Source organism: Mus caroli, unplaced genomic scaffold (genome assembly GCF_978045245.1).
Source record: "Mus caroli unplaced genomic scaffold, Mus_caroli_1 scaffold_5, whole genome shotgun sequence".
In the NCBI taxonomy this organism is placed as follows: Eukaryota; Metazoa; Chordata; class Mammalia; order Rodentia; family Muridae; genus Mus; species Mus caroli.
In genome coordinates, this window is record NW_028227260.1 from 18154867 (window position 1) to 18165563 (window position 10697).

The 10697-nt window shown below is 37.3% G+C and overlaps 1 pseudogene; it reads left to right on the forward strand.

The window, feature by feature from the left end:
- The first annotated feature begins 1221 nt into the window (after nt 1-1221).
- LOC147004488 (uncharacterized) lies at nt 1222-5373 on the forward strand (annotated as a pseudogene).
- The last annotated feature ends 5324 nt before the right edge of the window (nt 5374-10697 follow it).

The following is a 10697-nucleotide window of genomic DNA, read 5'->3' on the forward strand; positions in this document are numbered from 1 at the left end:
TATCTTATATGCTGGCAAAGACCTGGCTGAATTGTGATTGTATCTAGAAAATATGAAAAATGCAAAACTTAACTATGTAGACTAATTTATTTGTGGAAGAAATTTCAAAGTTAGATATAATTCAGGCTGTGTCAAAAGAAATTTTCAGGACTGTGGATCAACTCCAGAGCCCTAACTGAGTGTAAGAAAAAATTCACTTGAAAACTGAAAGCCAAACCTAGGATCCTGCTGAAAAAGTCCTTTTTTTTTTTTCTTCTGGGCTTCACTCGCCTAGGGAATTGCCTCTTTGTGGCATGCAGAAAGAGGCTGCTAACAATAATAAATGCAAGCAACTCATTGACCTAGTCGACAGCCACATAGAGCCTGCCTATCTATCTATATATTTATAAAGACAAATTATTATAATGTCATGCAAAGTGTGGTCAAGCACTTCCAATAATGGCTGTATAACCGGAAGGTCCATGAATAGAGTAGTTGTTCCATCAACAAGCTAGATTTTTCAGCTTGTCTTCAGTATATTCCAGAATCAATAAGAAGTAAGCTTTAATCCTACTATAGTAATAGATATGATTGCCAGAGTAAGAGCATGCAGAAAAGATGAGAATCATGCATCCAAGACCTTTATTCATGATGTCAGCACAATGTCTGTTCCAGGTTTACACTGGATCTTCTTTTTTTTTTTTAAGATTTATTTATTTATTATATGTAAGTACACTGTAGCTGTCTTCAGACACTCCAGAAGAGGGCGCCAGATCTCGTTACAGATGGTTGTGAGCCACCATGTGGTTGCTGGGATTTGAACTCTGGACCTTCGGAAGAGCAGTCGGGTGCTCTTACCCACTGAGCCATCTCACCAGCCCACACTGGATCTTCTTACGTACAAACTTGGGTATTATGCGCTTATAATTTCATTTGGAGAGTCTTCATTAGAAGTGTGTCATTGTACTGCAAATGATTTAATTAAAAAATCATTAACAAATTTGTTCAGTCATTTGAATTTTAGTTAATTGAACATGTGGTCAAGTGAACTACCAAAAATAATTTTAACAGGGTCATTTTAAATCAAATAGGCTATTTGACCCATTACTAAATACTGCATGTATTTTTAACTAATTTGAGAGTCTTCACCGTGCAATTCATGTGTGCCCATTTGAACTTGGTCATTGCTCAAGACCTGTCACCTAGTTCTAGTAGTCATGGAAACATAAGAATGTGTACATTCTTATTTCCCTTATGGTTGGCAGTCACTAATATTTGAACTTCCTAGAAGAGACATAAAAAGGTAAGAATTGTATACTTCCACGTGGGTTTCATTATTCTTTACTATCTTAATACAGAGAACACCAAAGAAGGCCTCTGGCATATAGGTTAGGCTACTGTTAGACATTAGTTTCACTTGAATAAATATTCCTGAATATCATTAGTGTCAGAAGCCCAATATGTGAATTCTTTGTCTTCATGCCCTGCACTGTATAACTAACTGATGCTGTACTTGTGAATTCCTGACTCTGTGTTATTCCCTATATATTAAATGAGACTGATAACAGTGTGGGTAACATTGGAGTGTCTCTACTATCCTGAGGGGTTTTAAGTAGGTTCAAGATAAGCAAACCATCAGCTATTAATGCAACTATCTGTGTGAGTCCAACAGAAAGCAAGACTTTGTTATGAACAGTTAGCATGAGCCTAACAAAACATCTTCCATTTAGTTTCTTTAGCACTACTTGTGACTCTCTCTCTCTCTTTGATATTTCCAGTGACTCAGAAGACTGCTGATATTGTCATCCTCCAAATGGATATCTATACCCTCAAAACTAAAAGGTAAAATATGATATATGAGGGCTGTCTATTTGGTTCTTTAAAAAAAGCTCATATCTACCCATCTCTCAGACAAGAACAGTACCACATCCTGAAAAGCTAGCTAAGTTGTCTGCCACAAAATTGTTCTACATCCTACTTTCATTTCTCCTTCAAAGCATAGGGGTACTGCAGTCTCCTATTTCAGATATGCCTTGACAAGGAAGAGCTTATGTTGATTCCCAATCGATTTCCATCAATGACAAGCCCATCATGTTTATTATATTTCCCATGTAGTACTTTTACTCTCTTGACCTGTTTAGAAAGCACATTCTGCAGGAGACTTTGGAATGGTGGTTAGCTGACAATTACTCTCTCCTTGAACGGAGATTCCCTAGTACAGACCCCTCAGTCTTCTGCATGTGTAATGCCAATGATGTTATGCACATTCTGGAATCACTGAAGGTCTTTCCATTTTCTTTTCTCTTAAAGAACACATCAGGATATCTTCTCAGTAGAAATTTCTCAATTTTATTTTAGTATATTCTTAGACCTGAATTGGAAGATCTAAATAAGAGTTTTCATAGTAAGAATATGAAGTATTACTTTTCAGTCAAAGATGATATTAGCTCAGCAAGAACCCTCTAGATCCATTATATGTTGCAACACAATGAAGTCAACCTTCACAAAGTTCAATATTGAATAAGAAGTGGATACAGAGTGTACATATCCATTATTCCTCATCTTTTACATAGTTATAATAGTTTTGAAGATGTAGCAATTCAACTAACTACCTCATATATAGTTGGAAATCAGCATCCTACTATGAAGTTTTACAGGAAACTAGTTATGAATAGAAATTTAAGCTTGCATTCACGTGGATTTTAATTATGAAATATTATACATATTATTCCACAGAAATTCTCACCTATTAGGATAATATCTATAGAATTATGACAGTGTCTTCTCCTTGATCTACTTAATATACCTGTAGTTTCATCATGATCATATCTTTAGATATTTAAAAAAGTCAGGTATGCTTTTACTTGATGTAATGGGCACACTAAGTGAATAATTTTTCTTTTGTCTTTTTGCCTCAAGGGTTATACAGATATTAAAGTGCTCTTTTAAGGATTATGCAATAATCAACTAAAATTAGTTGAGCATTCCTCTTTTTGGAATACTCACTGAACTTTTTATGGTTTTTTTTGTTTGTTTTTGTTTTGTTTTGTTTTGTTTTTTGTTTTGTTCCGTTTTTTTTTTCTCTCAAAGAGATCTGCAATAAGCAACACTTTAGAACAAAAGGAAAGAAACTCACAAAATTGGAATAGATGGCAGGAAAACATCATACTCAGGGCTGAAATCAACCAAGTGGAAACAAAAAGAACTATTCAAAGAATCATCCAAACCAGGAGCTATATCTTTGAGAAAATCAAAAAGATAAAACCTTAGCCTGACTAACTAGAGGGCACAGGGACAGTATCCTAATTAACAAAATCAGAAATGAAAAGGGAGACATAACAACAGAACACGAGGAAATCCAAGGCATCATCTGATCCTACTACAAAGGGCTCTACAGAACAAAACTGGAAAACCTGTATGAACAGAAAAAATTCCTAGACAGATACTAGGTACCAAAATTAAATCAGAATCAGATTAATGACCTAAACAGTCCCATATCCCCTAAAGAAATAGAAGCAGTCATTAATAGTCTCCCATCCAAAAATGCCCAGGACCACTTGAGTTTAGTGCAGTGTTCTATCAGACCTTCAAAGAAGACCTAATTCCAATTCTCCTCAAACTATTCCACAAAACAGAAACAGAAGGTCCTCTACCCAATTCATTCTATAAAACCACAATTACTCTGATACCTAAACCACATAAATACCCAACAAAGAAAGAGAACTTCAGACCAATTTCCCTTATGAATATTGATGCAAAAATACACAATAAAATTCTCACAAACCAAATCCAAGAACACGTCAAAGGATCAACCATCATGATCAAGTAGGCTTCATCCCAGGGATGCTTTAATATATGGAAATCCATCAACGTAATCCACTATAGAAACAAACTCAAAGACAAAAACCACATGTTCATCTCATTAGATGCTGAGAAATCATTTGACAAAACCCAACACCAATTCATGATAAACATTTGGAAAGATAAGGAATTCAAGGCCCATACCTAAACATAATAAAAGCAATATACTGCAAGCCAGGAGCTAACATAAAACTAAATGGAGAGAATCTTGAAACATTTCCAATAAAATCAGGGACTAGACAAGGTTATCCACTTTCTTCCTACCTATTCAATATAGTAATTGAAGTCCTAGCTAGAGAAATTAGACAACAAAAGGAGATCAAGGCGATAGAAATTAGAAAGGAAGAAGTCAAAATATCACTATTTGCAAATGATATGATACTATATATAAGTGACCCTAAAAATTCCACGAGGGAACTCCTAAACATAATAAACACCAACACCTTAAAGGATAATTCAAACTTTTATTTAACAAAAAAATTTAAGTATTGAAATGGATAATAAACAACATAGTAAAATTTGAAGGATAGTCAGAAATCATTGTCCAAATATCTTACAATGGAGATGCCTGCCACAATCATAGATCATAAGTCTTCTGACTCATAATTAACTAGTGTATAGAAGCCTACATGTGTATAGCTCAATTAAATACAGCATTCAGATTACAGGGGCATAGAATGAGTACTTCATTACTATATACTATGACTCAATCAGTTTTCCACACTTGTGTACCTGGTTGATTCTATAATTGTACTCTCTCATCTTCAGATTTGCAGGGGTGAAGGAGTGGATCTTCAGAGTGACTGGCTTTCTTTGCAGCCTATTATCTTCGGGGTTTGGAATAATTCTTGCAAACAGCAAATACTGGCGCCTCTGGGAATTTGATAATAATGTTGTCCAGCTTGTTTATATCGGACTTTGGGAAGCTTACTACCATTGGGAATTTAACTTCTCTGATACTGAGACCATAATTCTGGTACACAGCCCTGTCAACTCGACCTGGACAATTTCACCTGAATTTCAATATGCACGGAACCTGATATTACTGGCAATGTTGATAAAACCTGTTGTTGTGATTTTTAGCTCAGCAGCCCTTAGGGTCAGCATACTCAAAGTATCAGTCTCTGAGATTCAGATAGTGTGCTACAAGTGCTCTGTCTTAATTCTGATCCTCAGCAGCCTTTGTACTATTATTTCTGTGACCTGGAACCATGTAGTAGATCTCTATGGCAACACCACCCTTGACTTCCCACCAACGTTTCCAGTTAAGAAAGAAGCCTTGATTAAAAAACACAGCACTCATGTGTTTCCAATGGGGCTCTTCACAACCACTCTGTCACTCTTTGGTGTGATTATGTTCCTCTATGAGATAAGGTCACTGAAAGTTCAGAGGAAGCTGAATGCCCAGCATGCTTCCAAAAAGGTGATGGGATGTCCATAAATGAGTGTGCTGGTGTTTGCCAAATGTGCCTGGAGACTCCCTGACAAAGTCTCCTACACACCACAGTACTCCTGTAATTTTTTTCTCAGAGAAAATAAAATATCACAATGATTTTCAGGCTATGTGTGAAGCTTTTATCTTCTTCTTCCCATTGAATGTGCTGTCTTCCTTAAAGGTCTTCACATCCTAAACTGTGCCTTCTAAGACGACATGTTCAGGTATAAATCAAGGAACCAAAACTATGTTAGAGTTTTGTTTTTAAATTTAAAATACCACCAAAGTATTTACGTATGCATCAGACTGGGCACACTTAACACCTAATTTGTACTGAATGCAGAACAGAACTTGCAGCCTGTTACCACTGCTGAAAGTTCTTCTTCCTGAATAAAAGGAGACAAAGAGTTCACTGGGTATTCTTAGTGCTGTGAAGACTCCCCTCAATGGAATTTTCTGAAATTCCCAGACATTCCCAAAGTATTCTGATGCAGAGAAGTGTTCCATGTAGGGAAAAATGGGTAGGATGTGGGCGTGATTCATGTATATAGAAGCTCTCAGAAGGTTAGAGCACTAGACTAAATACTGTTATGTCCAAAATAATGCCATGGATCCACTTAGTACCAAAGAGTAGACAAGTGCTCCAAGAGAAATAATGAAATATCCTTTCCAAACTAGAGAGATGTGGAGGATGCCAATGTTTTACTTCAGCAGAGGAGACAAAGAGTCAGCAAAACAAGGGAGAGCATAAGGAGATTATATTTCAGGGAATCTCACATCTCTAACTGACTAGCATTAGATTGTTTCTGCAGCTCTGACTGACTAGCAATCAGTTTATTAATACAGGTTTCAGAAAACAAAGTGAGACTAATGAGTATTCAAACGTAGAGATTATGTGTTTGATGTGTTTTGTTACATGTCCAGGGTTATAAATTCAGCCACAGTTGAAAAATATAAGGAGAACATATTTTATTGTTATTATCAGTACTATGCCTCCAATTTAAAGACACTAAAGATTGTCTCTTCCATTTCAACCAAATGTATTATATAACAGCTTCTGTTTAGGTCAGCAGTTTTCCAGTTTTAAAGTACCCCAGCAATCCAGAAATTACCTGAATGAGTCTTTTTATGAATAGCAAATAGTAATATCTAATTTCTTTTATTATATGTTTCACTATCTACACTATAAGTAGGAAAAATTTATTTTCATTGATTTCTCTTATTTACTGAATTCTATTGCTCTATGGAATATACCCTGTAAGACCCTCAACCTTTAAACTATGCTTTTAGAGATCTTCAAGTGTGATGGAGAGGCAGGTCTTGAATCTCTAAATTTATGTTATGGCCTATAAGGGTTTGTCAATTTTCTGTGTTAATCCTATACCAATTGCACTGTTTGTGTTTGCTCTGTGTCAGAAACCCCAAGATTGTTCCTTGATTAATGACCTCATCTAGCCATCTCAAGGGCATAAGGAAGACTTGCAAGTAGGGCCAGATAAAGTTAGTCTTAGAATTGTCATAGAAATAGGCAAACATAATTTTCTCATGAAAGGACACAAAATGAATTATAATGCAGAATGTCCTCAAGAATGCAACAAGCAGACACCAAAACCCAAAAGTGAGAGATTGAATGACAGTGGTTTCAGCATTCAGCTTGAATTTGCTTGAAATGGGTCAAACAGTTTTTCTGGCTTCATGTCTCTCATTGTTTCTGGAAGAAATGGCTGTGCCACCTCAGTTTAGATGTAGTATCTTACGATATCTTTCTCTCCTGGGTTGGTGGATATTGATGATTTAAACTTACATTGTTCTCTACAGTTTTCATTTAATTCTCACAAGCATATTAATGTGGGCAATGACTGCCTGCTCAGCTGACTACAAGCTGGCCAAGTTATTTTACCTTTACCCTGCTCCATACAAAGAATCAACAGGTAGAAAGGAATAATCCGCAAGCCAACTTTGTGGAACCCTTAACACAGTCATGGCTGTCTTCCTGAGTACTTTTGTTCACATTCTTCAGCATGGTGAGCTTCTGAGAGTGTGTTGTGCTGTGTATATATTTACTCTCCATGAATCCTGGTCTTTGACTGTCTTTTCCCCAAAACCACTGTATTAGATATTTGATTAGTTGCTATAATAAAAAAAAAAAAAAAACTTGACATAAGCAGCTCCAGATAGACAAGGCTGTAGTCAGGGAATTCCTGTGCAGGTATGGCAGTCAGAGTAAAGATTTTTTAAGGAAAATCCAGTGAGGTTATTTTGTCCAAGGGTATTGTCTAATTTATTGTTGTAATGGATAAAGTATGAACTTCAAAGAAAACCAGAAGAAAGGCAAAACATAAATGACAGTGGAAGAGAGAAGAAAGTCAAACAAAGGTGTCAGGTAGAGGTCCAAGAAAGGGAGAGCAAATGTGGCAGTCTCCTGCCCAGTTTTGAAAGTAACCGAGATGTGATGGTTACTGACATAAAGTAACTACTAGTGTTCTGAGCATGTGCAAAAGCAAGAATCCAATACTGAAAGACACAAAGGATGTGAAGCTGTGCATCAAAAAATTTAAGTTGTATATTAACACAAAGACAGAAGCACCAGCTTCAGAAAAAAAAAAAGAAAAGAAAAAAATGCAGTGTTTATCTAAATAGACACACTCAGTTCCATCAACAGAATGAAAGGGACCCCAGAGTTCTCCTTGGATGTATGGGTCATTCTTTTTATAGTCTCCTGGGTGTGCACCTCACTCTGGATTCCCACTCTCCCCATAATCCATCCAGCTATCTTATATCAAATCTAAACTCCCTAAGGTCTCCAGTCTCATGAGGGTGAGGTGCATCATCTCTGAATGAACACAGACTGTGAAGTCCTCTAATGTATGTATGTTAGGGGCCTCATAACAACTGGTGTATCCTGTCTTTGGTGGTCCAGTATTTGAGATATCTCAGAGGTCCAAATTAATTGTGATTGCTGGTCCTTGTACAAGATTGCCTTTTCTCCTCAGCTTCTTTCAGCCTTCCCTAATTCAACATCAGGTATTATCTGATTCTGTCCATTGGTTGGGTGCAAATATCTGCATCTGACTTTTTCTGCTGCTTGTTGGGTCATTCAGATGGCAGTCATGATAGGTCCCATTTTGTGAGCACTCCATAGTCTCAGTAATAGTGTCAGGCCTTGGGACTTCCCTTTGAGCTGGATCCCACTTTGGGCCTGTTGCTGGATTTTTCCTCAGGCTCCTCTCCATTTTCATCCTTGTCTTTCAGACAGGAAGAATTTTGGGTCAGAGATGTGACTGTGGGATAGCTACCCCATCCCTCACTTGATTCCCTTTCTTGCTGGTGGAGATATGATCTATAAAGTTCACTTTCCCTACTGTCAGGCATTTCTTCATAGATCCCTCCCTTTGATTCCTGAGAGTCTCTTTCTTCCCACACCTCTGGTGCATTATGGAGGGTCTCCCTGCCCACTACTTCCTTTTTCCTGAGGTTGCCTGTTTCCGTTCTTTCTGCTGGCCCTCAGAGTTTCAGTCTGTTTCTCTCACCAATAAGAGATCAGTTTCCCCTCTACCCACCCCCACTCCCTCTCTCTCATCCACATTCCCTCCCAGGTCCCTCACTCCCCCTCACTTGTGATTGTTTTCTTCTCTCTCCCAAGTGGGACTGATACCTCCTCACTTGGGCACTTCATCTTGTTGACTTTTTGTGTTCTGTGGACTGTATCTTGTGCATTGTATAGTCTCCTTTTTGCCTAATATCCACTTATTAGTGAGTACATACCATGCACGTCCTTTTAGGTATGAGTTACCTCACTCAGGATGATATCTTCTAGTTCCATCCATTTGCCTGCAAAACTCAGGGTGTCCTCATTCTTAATAGCTGAGTAGCATTCCATTGTGTAAATGAACCACATTTTCTATTTCCATTCTTCTGTCGTGGGACATCTAGGTTGTTTCCAGCTTCTGAATACCACAAATAAGGCCACTATGAACATTAAGGAAAATGTGCCCCTGTGGCAGCATGGTGGAACATCTTTTGGTTATATTCCCAAGAGACTTATAGGTGGTTCTTCAGGTGGATCTATCTCCAATTTTCTGAGGAACCTCCAGATTTATTTCTAGAGTGGTTTTATCAGTTTGCAATCCCACCAGCAATGGAGGAGTTTTCCTCTTTCCCCACATCCTCTCCAACATGTGTTATCACCTGAAGTCTTTATCTTAGCCACTTTAATTGATGTAAGGTGGAATCTCAGGTTTGTGCTGATTTGAATTTCTCTGATCACTAAGGATTTTGAATATTTCTTTAGGTGCTTCTCAGCCATTCGATCCTCTTCTGTTATGAATTCTTGGTTTAGTTCTATACCCCATATGATTGGTTTGTTTAGTATTTTGGTGTTTAACTTCTGGAATTCTTTACATATTTTGAATATCAGCTCTCTATTGGATGTGTGGTAAGTGAAGGTTTATTTCCCAATCTGTAGGTTTACTATTTGTCTTATTGACTATGGCCTTTGATTACTAAAGCTTTTCAGTTTCATGAGGTCCCATTTATCAATTATCAGCCTTAGAGTGTGAACCATTGCAGTTCTGTTTAGAAAAATTTCCCTCGTGCCAAAGAGTTTATGGCACTTTCCCACTATCTCTTCTATTTGAATTAGTGTATCTGGTTTTATGTTGAGGTCCTTGATCCACTTGAATTTGAGCTTTGTACGAAGTGACAAATATGGGTCTATTTTCATTCTTCTACATACAGAGAGCCAATTATACCAGCACCATTTATTAAAGTGTCTGTGAGTGTGTGGTTATATTTCTGGGTCTTCAATTCTATTCCATTGGTCAACGTGTCTGTTTCAGATCCAATACCATGCAGTTTTTATCATTATTGCTCCCTAGTAAAGCTTGATAACAGAGATGGTGATTTCCCCAGCTTTTCTTTCTTTCTTTCTTTCTTTCTTTCTTTCTTTCTTTCTTTCTTTCTTTCTTTCTTTCTTTCTTCCTTTCTTCCTTCCTTCCTTCCTTTCTTCCTTCCTTCCTTCCTTTCTTCCTTCCTTCCTTCCTTCCTTCTTTTCTTTCTTTCTTTCTTTCTTTCTTTCTTTCTTTCTTTCTTTCTCTCTTCCTTCATTCTCTCTCTCTCTCTCTGTCTCTGTCTCTGTCTCTCTCTCTCTCTCTCTCTCTCTCTATATATATATATATATATATATATATATATATATATATATATATATATTCACTCTAAGGAGTTCTGAGATCTTTATTAGATATTTTCTATATTTACATTTCAAATATCCCATTTTCTACTTTCCCTTCCAAAAATCCCCCTCCCCTCCCCCCCTCCCCATACTTCCCAACCTACCCACTCCCATTTCTGGTCCTGGCATTTCCCTATATTGGGGCATAGAGCCTTCACAGGACCAAGGGCCTTTCCTACCACTAATGAC